Consider the following 10,998-nt stretch of genomic DNA (forward strand, 5'->3'; position numbering starts at 1 on the left):
CATGACTATTTCCTCTCTGTCAGACATCCATCCAAAGTTACTGTTGGATCCAATGTGCATGAGTGGATTGATTTCTTGACATTCTGTCAGTGCCACTTCTCCCTGCATGACCGCTGATCTGATTAGAGAAAGAAATCTGCCTTGGTGAAAGGCATGTGTTCCATTTCCTGCCCTTGGCAGAAAAAAGCTCTGCAGGGTTCCCCCTTCAGCTAGTGTTCAGTAAATCTCTTCTCTTCCCCCTCTCCCCATCACCATGGAGTGGCTGAAGAGGAAGAAAAGTTGCAAAAAACACAAGTAAACAGCTTGAGAAATCAATACAGGCAGAAAATTATTCACTGTCCCTAATTATTTTTCTCCTCTTTTCAGAGTACAGTGGATCAGATTGGCTTGATTTTAACACTTTGCAGCCAAGGATGGTACATAATAACAAAGTGATAAGTGTACAAGAGGCACAGAGACAATGAACTCCCACATTGTGATCTTAAGCAACTCAGTGAATGGAAAGCAACACTTACTCCCATTCTATGATTGTGCACTATAAATAGTAGTATTACTTTCCCACACTGAAAGGTCAAAGGGCAGCCTGGAAAAAAACTGGAATGAGCTGCAAACTAAGCATCCGAATGAAGTGTTTTTGTGGAGCCAGGACTGCCAACTACCCTGATTAGTGGCCCCAAAGCCATCTTTACAATTCAAGAGGTTGTTGCAACCATAGGTGTATTTCACTGCGTTCTTGGAAGCAGAATACAATCCCTGAAGAAGAAAGATTGAGAATGGTTAGAAGAGGAGGATGAGTGAAGAAAGGGAGAAGAGAGATAGATGGGCTTTAGAAGTATATAGGATAAATATCCATGACTGAGCACTTTACAAGCAGTCACCAGCATCACCACTAACAAGAGGAAAAAGGCAATGGAATTCAAACTTGAACCTTGATTGTTACTATACTTCAAAAGCATTTTGACCTATTAAAGCATCAGCTTTGTTAAAGTGTTTCCACATCTCCAACATTGCTCTTTCCCACAGCAACACTTATTTGCTGTGGCTGTTTTTTAAAATATTTTAAAAAACAACAAAACTTGCATTTTCTTGATGGAAGGCAAGGAGCGAGTTTGTCTCGCTCACCCAAAAATGTGACCATACATGCAGTAGTGATGGGCTCTTCACTCCCCCACACTGTATGAAGCAGGGTCAGATGTTTTTGGCTGGCTGGGCTGAGTATCTAGATAACCACTCCCACTGAAAAGCGTCCCCCCAAAAAACATGTTGCTTCCAAAATTAATAACTGTAATAACTGAGTAAAAAAGCTTTCAAAATGTATTAACAATAAGAGATAAAATTGCCCAACACTATGTAGTAGTAACTGTCCGAGCTAAGGGAAAAAGTACATATAAATCTGGATGACCTTGAAGGCCATTGATTAATGTAAGGACACAGTTTTCTTCAGTTCTTCCTCAAAATAAAAAAAAGCAAAACTACACACAAACCTGAAGGGTACTGAGAATTAGCTTCCTCTAAGGAGGAGATCAAAAATACAGGGTGGCATGAATTTATGGACCCATCCCCCCCCACCAGAATGAAAAAATTGCAGGAGTGCAAGACATTTTCTCATTCTCACTGTGGGGATGGGTCCACAAATTCGGGATTTTTTTGTAGAAGTATTCCCTCTCCAGCCAGCTACTATCAATTGTTGGATGGTCTTAGGGTGAGCTATGGTTTGCAGAACCTTCCTGTCAAAGACCACCTAACTCAACTGAAGTCTATTTTATAGAATGTTGTAAAAGTGCAGGGACAACTAAGTTGCTGCCCTGCAAATTTAGTCATATGGCGCACTGGACCTGTCTGCCTGTGTAGCAGCCATTGACCTTGTGGAACAGGTTTCAATCTTGAATGGAGAAGTTTTCCCTTTTATTTTATATGCTTCAGAAATTTACTACCTAATATATCTTCTTGTGGAGGACCTGGAATTTTTCTGTGCCCTAGCACTTCACATATTAAAACGAAGTGAAGATTTTTCTGAAGGGCTTTGTTCTTTTAATATAGATCTTATTTGCTTTCTTTACATCTAAGGTTCCATGACCTTTCTTTCAGATGGGCTGGATTTAGGCAAAAAGAAGGGACTGAAATCTCCTGGGACCAGTGGAAGAGAGAATGTATCTTAGGGATGAATGAAGGATCTGTTTGTAGTACCACCCTGTCATTATGGAAAACACAATTTTGAGGGAGAACAGAGAGAGCTCCTAATTCTGAGACTCTTCACAGGATGTCATGGACACTAGAAAAGTGACTTTAAATATCAGGAAATATAGGGATGCTTTGGACAAACATTTGAAGGACCCAAGCGTGCATTCAATGATAGGGAAAGATCCCATGGGGCTACACCGGTTAGGCTGGAAGTTTTGAGGAATTTTTTTATTTGATGGCAATGGAATAAGGGAGAGCATCCCTTGGCTGATAGAACTAAGGATATAACCATCAGTTAAGTCTTAAGCATGTGTTGTACTGCAGCCCTATAGACAGACCTGCTTGTAAGAGTTCTAGGAGCAGCTTGACTGAAGCTGATACTGTCATGTGTCTTCTTGATGTGCCCCAGAAATCAAATCTTCTCCATATTATTGTATACTGAGAACTGGTGGAAGAGTTTCTGGACTTCATTACGGTTGTTATCATATCATTGTTTATCCTAGTTCATTTCAATGTGACCTTCCAATAACCAGGCAATCAGGTTCAGAGTTGCTGGGCTGAAGTGGAACAGATGTCCCTGAGTTAGCAGATCTGGAACGGATCATAGTGGTAGTGGAGTTGGCTGCAGACATCTCCATGAGGTCTGAAAATCATGACACTGTGCTGTAATCATAATCATGGTAGCTTGTTATCTCTATATGCCTTGGATAGCATGTGTTATCATTGGAAAAGGAGAGAATGCATATAGCAGAGCCCTTGCCCAAATCTGGGAGAAGGTGTGGTTTTCCCTGGTCCAAAGTTCTCTCTTGCTAGCATAGAAATTGTTTGTTTTGCCTTTGGAGTTGGATGCCAAGAGATTTTGCAGCTCAGCCAATCAGTTTGTCTTTGATATGCATGGCTCGGACTGACAGAATTTTCTTCTCGGCCCACCTGAAGAAGGCTGTGGTTCCTGCTTGAAATAATCTCAGCCAGGTGCCTCCTTGTCCGTTATATATGCCATAATAATAGCATTGTCTATGAATACAAGTATGTGTCTGTAGTTTAAAGTAGGAAGCAGTGCCTGAAGAGCTAGATGAATCATCCACAGTTCCAAATGGTTTATGGTGTAGTGAGATTCCATCTGCAACTGCTGACCTATCCCTCCAAGCTGGCAGTTCTCATTATGGCCAGTGTGCAGTTCTCCCTACTGGATAACTTGTGTGAACCTTGTTTATGCAGCTGCTGTCTGATAGACCTTTTTACCATTCAGGGAAGTCTTACAGTAAGAGAGCTGGAATTGCAAGTGAGAGTAGGGAAGCTCATCAGGTACTACTGCAGATACCTGAGATGAAACTTTACCCAGGGAAATAGGTATATGCATGAAACACACTTACCCAGTAGCTAGAGTAAGTCCTTCATAGGGGAGCGTGGACTATGAAGGATCTTGTATGTTTGCTCCAGAATCCGATTTCTGGAGAGGAAGGCCTTGTTCATTGTGGTCTCCATCAAAACACCCTCGTGATCTATTGGCTGTTTAGGGATACACTGGCTTTCCTCCAGATTCATTATACTGTAAGAGCTGTGTTATCTGGCACTTCACCAACTGGAAAGCTCTAGAAACCGGCATTTCGGGAGGGAGTGCAGGGCATGGCTCTGGGAGGGACTCTGGGTGAAAGAGGGGGTTCAGGGAAAGGGGTTGGGGCACAGGAGGGGTTTCAGGGTATCAGATCTGGGCGGCACTCACCTCAGGCGGCTCTCCACAAGCGGCAACGGTCCCTGCTGCTCCTAGGCAGAGGAATGGCCACAGGGGCTCTGTGCGCTGCCCCTGCTCTGCCCCGAGTGCTTGCTCCGCAGCTCCCATTGGCCATGGACCACTTTTTATACTTAATAAAAATTAGTTTTGTTTATTAGTAAACCCAGAGTAAGTGATTAATACCTGAGGGAGCAAACAGCTGTGCATCTCTCTCTAGCAGTGTTATTGAGGGCGGAAAATTTATGAGTTTACCCTGTATAAGCTTTATACAGAGTAAAATGGATTTATTTGGGGTTTGGATCCCATTGGGAGCTGGGTGTCTGGGTGCTGGAGATAGGTGACCTGCCGAGAAGTTTTTGGTTAAAGTTTGCAGCTTTGGGGGCGTGAACCAGACCCTGGGTCTGTGTTGCAGCTGGCTAACATGGCTGGCTCAACAAGGCAGGGTACTGGAGTCCCAAGCTGGCAGGGAAAATGGGCTCAGGGGCAGTTTCAGCACACCAGGTGACAGTCCCAAGGCGGTCTCTGTGACCGAACCCGTCACAGTATAAACACATTGTAAAAGAAAGCACTTGTCCCAAAGATCTTACAAACTAATTGAAAAGGCCGACAGAGGGTACCAGGGGAAACAGAGGTAACAGAAGTGAAATAATTTGCCTAAAGTTACAGAGGAGGTTAGTGGTAGAGCTCAGAACAGAATGCAAGTCCCCTGACTTCAATCCAGTACCTTATATACCAGAGCCCACTGGCTCTTCTGCTTGTAGGCAAGCTTAAATTTAAATATTGAGAAGTAGGTCTGTGTATGGGAAGAAACACACACAGTACTAGAAACTGTTTTCAACAAATATGCCTATCTAAAACAAAAACACAAGCGTTCTAACCCCCTTAAAATACACCAATGCAGAGTGTTTGGTTTATAAAGTTTTTTAATCCAAACGTTTCACATCAAGAAACACAGGGTTTTTTAATAAACAGGCTGATGACAGCATTTTCTATCTGCTCTAGATGTATCAAATATAAAGGCATAAAGGCTCGCATGCTTTGTTTATCCACAAAAAAACAGATACAACAGCAATGTTGCTTTCCCTGCCAGGGAACCTCTAGGTGTCCTTTGGAATTCATGGAAGTTCTGTGCTCCAACAGGTTGCAGGACTGCTCTCCTACTGAGCATCATTACTGACCTGGAGGGAGGAGTAGTTCAGTCATCATGAATGCGTGGGTCTCTCTCATAAGATTTCTGTATCAGATACTAGTGATGGCTTTGGTCAAGGAACAGCTGGGCTGAGAACATGAACTCAGTTTACATAAGCCTCCAAATGGAAACAAACTAGTTTACTGTCAGCCTAGTCTAGATTAAAAGCAAAGGTGAAAGTCTTCATATCCCATTACTGTCCTATAAGCCTTTTAAATTCATTTTTAGAACGGGAGGCAGGGGGAAAAAGAGAGGAAACCAGAATAAAATAATTTGTTGAGCAAGACAAGGTCAGAACATCACAGCATTAAGCAAAATATATATATTAGCATATGCTCTAAGAAGGAAACATATATATATATGTATATATATATATATATATATATATATATATATATATATATGTTTCCTTCTTAGAGCATATGCTAATCAAAAGAAGGCTGACAAGGTTGTTACAATATGACTGCTCCCTCAATGGCTTATGACAAGTTGTTGTGAATTGCAGGTGTCAAATATAAAGGGAAGGGTAACCACCTTTCTGTATACAGTGCTATAAAATCCCTCCTGGTCAGAGGCAAAACCCTTTCACTGGTAAAGGGTTAAGAAGCTAAGGTAACCCCGCTGGCACCTGACCCAAAATGGCCGATGAGGGAACAAGACTCTTTCAAATCTGGAGGCAGGGGGGACAAAGGTTTTGGTCTGTCTTTGTGATGCTTTTGCTGGAAACAGATCAGGAATGCAGCCTGACAACTCCTGTAAAGTTAGTAAGTAATCTCTAAGTAATCTAGCTAAAAAATGTTTTAGATTTTCTTTTGCTTAATGGCTGGTAAAATAAACTGTGCTGGATGGAATGTATATTCCTGTTTTTGTGTCTTTTGTAACTTAAGGTTTTGCCTAGAGGGATTCTCTATGTTTTGAATCTGATTATCCTGTAAGGTATTTACCATCCTGATTTTACAGAGGTGATTCTTTTATTTTTTCTTTAATTAAAATTCTTCTTTTAAGAACCTGATTGATTTTTCATTGTTCTTAAGATCCAAGGGTTTGGGTCTGTGTTGACCTGTACAAATTGGGGAGGATTCTTATCAAGCCCTCCCCAGAAAAGGCGGTGTAGGGCTTGGGGGATATTTTGGGGGAAGATGTCTTCAAGTGGGCTCTTTCCCTGTTCTTTGTTTAAAACGCTTGGTGGTGGCAGCATACTGTTCAAGGACAAGGCAAAGTTTGTACCTTGGGGAAGTTTTTAACCTAAACTGGTAAGAATAAGTTTAGGGGGTCTTTCATGCAGGTCCCCACATCTGTACCCTGAAGTTCAGAGTGGGGAAGGAATCTTGACAGCTGGTTTGAGTCCAGTTCCTAGAATATAATTGTTTTGTTTGGTGAAAGCCTGCCACAGTGGCAATCTCAGCAGGGCAGAAAGAGTTAACCATCACTGTGCCTTACAGTAGGTTCTTCTCCACGGTAGCAGAAGCACATTGATGAGGTAATTTAAAAGAAGCTACTCTGTTCGATCTATTCTGAGGATACATAGAGGAGTTTTAGCCTGATACTTCTTCAAGAGCATTATATTCACTTTAAGGAATATATATTTAAATGTTAAAAGTCAGTGATAAGACAACGAAACAAGATTACAAGCTTATACTTTGTGAGCAGTGTTTGTGTTTAATTAAAATAATCCTAATTGTTTTTAAAGACATTCAGAATGAATGGCAAACTGATAAGCAATTTTGCTTTGATAGCCTTACAGTGCCAGGGGTTTCTTTTAATTAATTTCTATTTTCCCAGTGAAAGGGATTTGCAGATAGTAATTGAAGAAGACATCTTCATTGTCAGATTAGATCTATTTTTGGTCTCTGGAACAGGTGCAGCTGACCTTTTCTCAAATGCAAAATCCCATTGAACTTCATGAGGACTACTCATGTAAGTAGAGTGAACAGGATTTGGTTCTGTAAATAAAGACATTGAGAAAGGTGTGTTTTGAAAATTGTGCCACAAAACAATTATATAAATATTAACCATTACAAAGGTGGCAAACAAAATATGAGGAAACAGATAGGTAGAAGCCTCTGGCCAGTCACATTAGGGACTAGAAACACATTTGGAGATGGGCAAAAATCAAGACAACTTTGATTTTGTAAAATCTCAGTCAGGTTCTGCTTGGTCAAAAGTCAGTTTAAAACCAAAGCGAGTTGATCTAAGTGCCGTTTTAGATGAAACTGCAAAGGGCTAGATGGTGAACCATCTTGTCTCCTCATGAGCACTGAACAGTTACTTACCCAAATAGTCATTATAGACTCCCATGCACATAACTTCATGCATCTGATGAAGTGAGCTGTAGCTCACAAAAGCTTATGCTCAAATAAATTTGTTAGTCTCTAAGGTGCCACAAGTACGCCTTTTCTTTTTGCGGATACAGACTAACACAGCTGTTACTCTGAAACTTCAGACCAGTAATACTAAGAGGTCGTTATATAGCCAAAAGTTTAAGAGGACAGAGAGTGCATAGAAATAGTTCCAGTTTTTGGAAAATTAGAATTAAATATTCCTACTTGTTACATACATGGAGGGAAGCTGGCAAAAGGATGTACTAAAGATCACAGCATCAGTTAGAAAACTGCATCTGATTCTAATCCCACAGGGACACTGAAGTATCTGCAGTAAAGAGTTTCAGTGGTTCAACATTGGTGAGGAATCAGTTTCATATCCATTGCTGCTCTGTGTTGTCCTTTCCTCCTAGTAATGAGTGGAGAGGGGAAGGAAGACACTCTCTTTCATTCACTGGCAATGGTGCTCAGATTATGAGAGAAGACTTCACAATTTTTATTTCCAAATATTCTAGCCTTCTTTAATTCAGTCAATATAATGGGCTAAGTAAAGTATCTGGATTGTCACACATTTATGTCACAAGATTAAATGTACTTTAAAGGTGAAGAACCCCAAGTTTTAATTAACACTGTACATGAATGAGTTTTGTGATTCCATATAGATACAGAAGAGGGCTCCTCTAGAAGTGGAAAAAATGTGATGTTTTCATTACATGTCAGAAGCAGTCTGGCCCAGTAGATAGAACACTAGACTGGGACCCAGGAGATTGGGGGGGGGTCTATTCTCTGCTCTGCTACTGAACTACTGTTTGACCTTGGGTATATCATTTAATCCTTCTGTGCCTTTTTCCCTGTACATGTTTATTGATATTGAAAGCTCTTTGGGTAGCAATGGTTTCACTCTACAAAGCTGTACATCTAGACACAGTTGGACCCTGGTCTTAGTTGGGTCCTCTATGCACTGCCATAATACAGATATTGCCGTAATCATCTGTGAGTGAAGCAGAAAGCATGCCCCATTTATGCATCATTAGGCATTCTTCTCTTTAGCTTTCAGAAAACATTATTTCCTTTCAAACCAAAGAGAAAAATAAATCAAAGGGTTCTTGTTCTGATCTCACACCAGTGAAGTAAAACAGGAGTGACTCCATTTAAGTCAGTGAAGTCACACTAGTGTAAAAGCATGATAAGAGAGATCAGAATGCCAGTGCAGAATAGGTACCATTATGATAATATTCACATCTTCATCAAGTTAACACCCATCCCATTAATGATGTTGGTTTATTATGGAGGCTTTGCCAATTCATCAGTTGTACATCACCAAAGATGCATGAACTGTTGAGATTGAAAAAAATAGCTCATTCTTCCCTTATGTAGACAGTAGTTTGGTAAGTTGTTCCTTTGACCGTGCATAGAGTTTGGGGGACCAGTGTTTGGGTTTCCACTTACCCAGTTTTGATTCCCTTAGCTCAGTTCCCCTAGTTTCCAAAGTTAGATTCCAGATTTTTTTTTTAATAAATATGAATATTTTTACTGAAGCCTGACCTGACCCATGATTTGGAAACAACTCCTCCTCAGTATGGATCTGCTGCAGTGCTGAATGACAATAAGAGGAAGAAGAAGAATCCCGAGGATGAAAAGTATCAGGAGGACAAATGCAGAAAACTTATATTTTTAATAAAAAAGTAGTGCAGCAAATTTAAAAACTAATAGTGCAAAGAGGCCTGTCATCCTGTTGATGCACAAGAGAATAATGTGCAATATTCTTATTAGACCTAATAAGAGCTACACACATATTCCCCTACAGAGAGAGGCGAGAACAGACCACATAGTGTTTAGTAATTATTGCTGTTTCTTTTCAAGGTGTGTAAACTAGTTGAACTTGCCAAGTTAAGGATAAATTATATTGATTCAGCCACATTAGTAGTAGCACCCATGCTGGCAATCGGATTTCACCCAGGGAAAAAAAAAATTCTACATCTAAATTATTTATTATAACTAGCTGCTGTCTGTGGACATTCAAATTTGCCTCCTAAAAGCAAGATGTATTGCACCAACATCCCTCGACATTTATAACCAATTTAAAAAAAAAAAAAAAACCAACAGCCCTGCAGGTTTTCAAGTTTATTTTCCAACAGGCTATCAAATTAATAGTCAAGAAACATAATTCAGAACTGTGAGATAGGAAGAAGTTGCATGATAAACAGCTGAAATCCACCAGCAACTATAATCACAGAGTATGAAGAAATACAGCCCTGTTTCATTTGTTTGTTTTAAACTGGGGAAATGTGAAGTGTGTATTATTTAAATTAAGGAGAGAGAATCTGAAGGGATTTTTCTTAGCTTCATTGGAGTATTTATTTCAGTTATATACCTGCTTTATCACAAGGCTGTCACTATTCCGGTTAGAATTGTAATACATGGACCAAAATGGAAGCAACGCTATAGATTTCATTGGAATTACTCTGAGTTTACACCAGTAGAGTTGAAAGCAAAATCTGAGCCCAAGAGCCAAATGCAGCCCCTACTGACGTCAATGGGGCCCAGATTTTCAAATTTATCTAAGGGCACGTTTTCACTAGCAACGTTAAAGCGCTGCCACGGTGGCTGTGTAGTCGCGGCACCAGAGCTGGGAGAGAGCTCTTCCAGTGCTATAAAAACCCCACCTCCATGAGGGGAATAGCTACTAGCGCTGGGAGCACGGCTCCCAGCGTTGGGGCACTGTCTACATTGGCACGTTACAGCACTGAAACTTGCAGCGCTCAGGGGGGTGTTTTTTCACACCCCTGAGCATGACAGTTGCGGCGCTGTAAAGTGCCAGTGTAGACAAGCCCTAAGCTCTTAACTTCCATTGAAAGCAGTGGAAGATAGGAGTGTAAATACCTTTGAGAATCTGGGCCTGGGAGCAGGATTCAGCCCTGTAGAGTAATAAACATTTCAGATGATTCAATATTACTTTTGAACTATAGTATACTATGGATTTGAGAGTCATTTTCTCACATGGAGTATGTGGTTAAGACAAAAGTCTGATGCATGAATATGCTTGAGATAAGCAATGACTAACTACTGTAGTTAGAGGCAGTGGTGTTGTAGGCATGTTGGTCCCAGGATATTAGAGAGACAAGGTGGGTGAGGTAATATCTTTTATTGGACCAACTTCTGTTAGCGAGAAAGACAAGCTGAAAAAGAGCCCTGTGTAGCTTGACAGCTCGTCTCTCTCACCGACAGAAGTTGGTCCAATAAAAGATATTACCTCACCCACTTGGTTTCTCCAATACCATAGGAGATCTCATTTCAGCAATCCTCGCTGTTGAGTGGTGGGGGCTCTTTTATTCAGGAATCAGAGCCATCCCCAGGAAGACTTCTTATGTGGATTGGAGTCTCCCAAGGCCCATTGCCCTTTAATGACAGGTTTCAGAGTAGCAGCCGTGTTAGTCTGTATTCGCAAAAAGAAAAGGAGGACTTGTGGCACCTTAGAGACTAACAAATTTATTTGAGCATAAGCTTTCGTGAGCTATAGCTCACTTCATCCGATGAAGTGAGCTGTAGCTCACGAAAGCTTATGCTCAAATAAA

The sequence above is a fragment of the Eretmochelys imbricata genome, chromosome 9, assembly GCF_965152235.1.
Source record: "Eretmochelys imbricata isolate rEreImb1 chromosome 9, rEreImb1.hap1, whole genome shotgun sequence".
NCBI classification, from domain to species: Eukaryota; Metazoa; Chordata; order Testudines; family Cheloniidae; genus Eretmochelys; species Eretmochelys imbricata.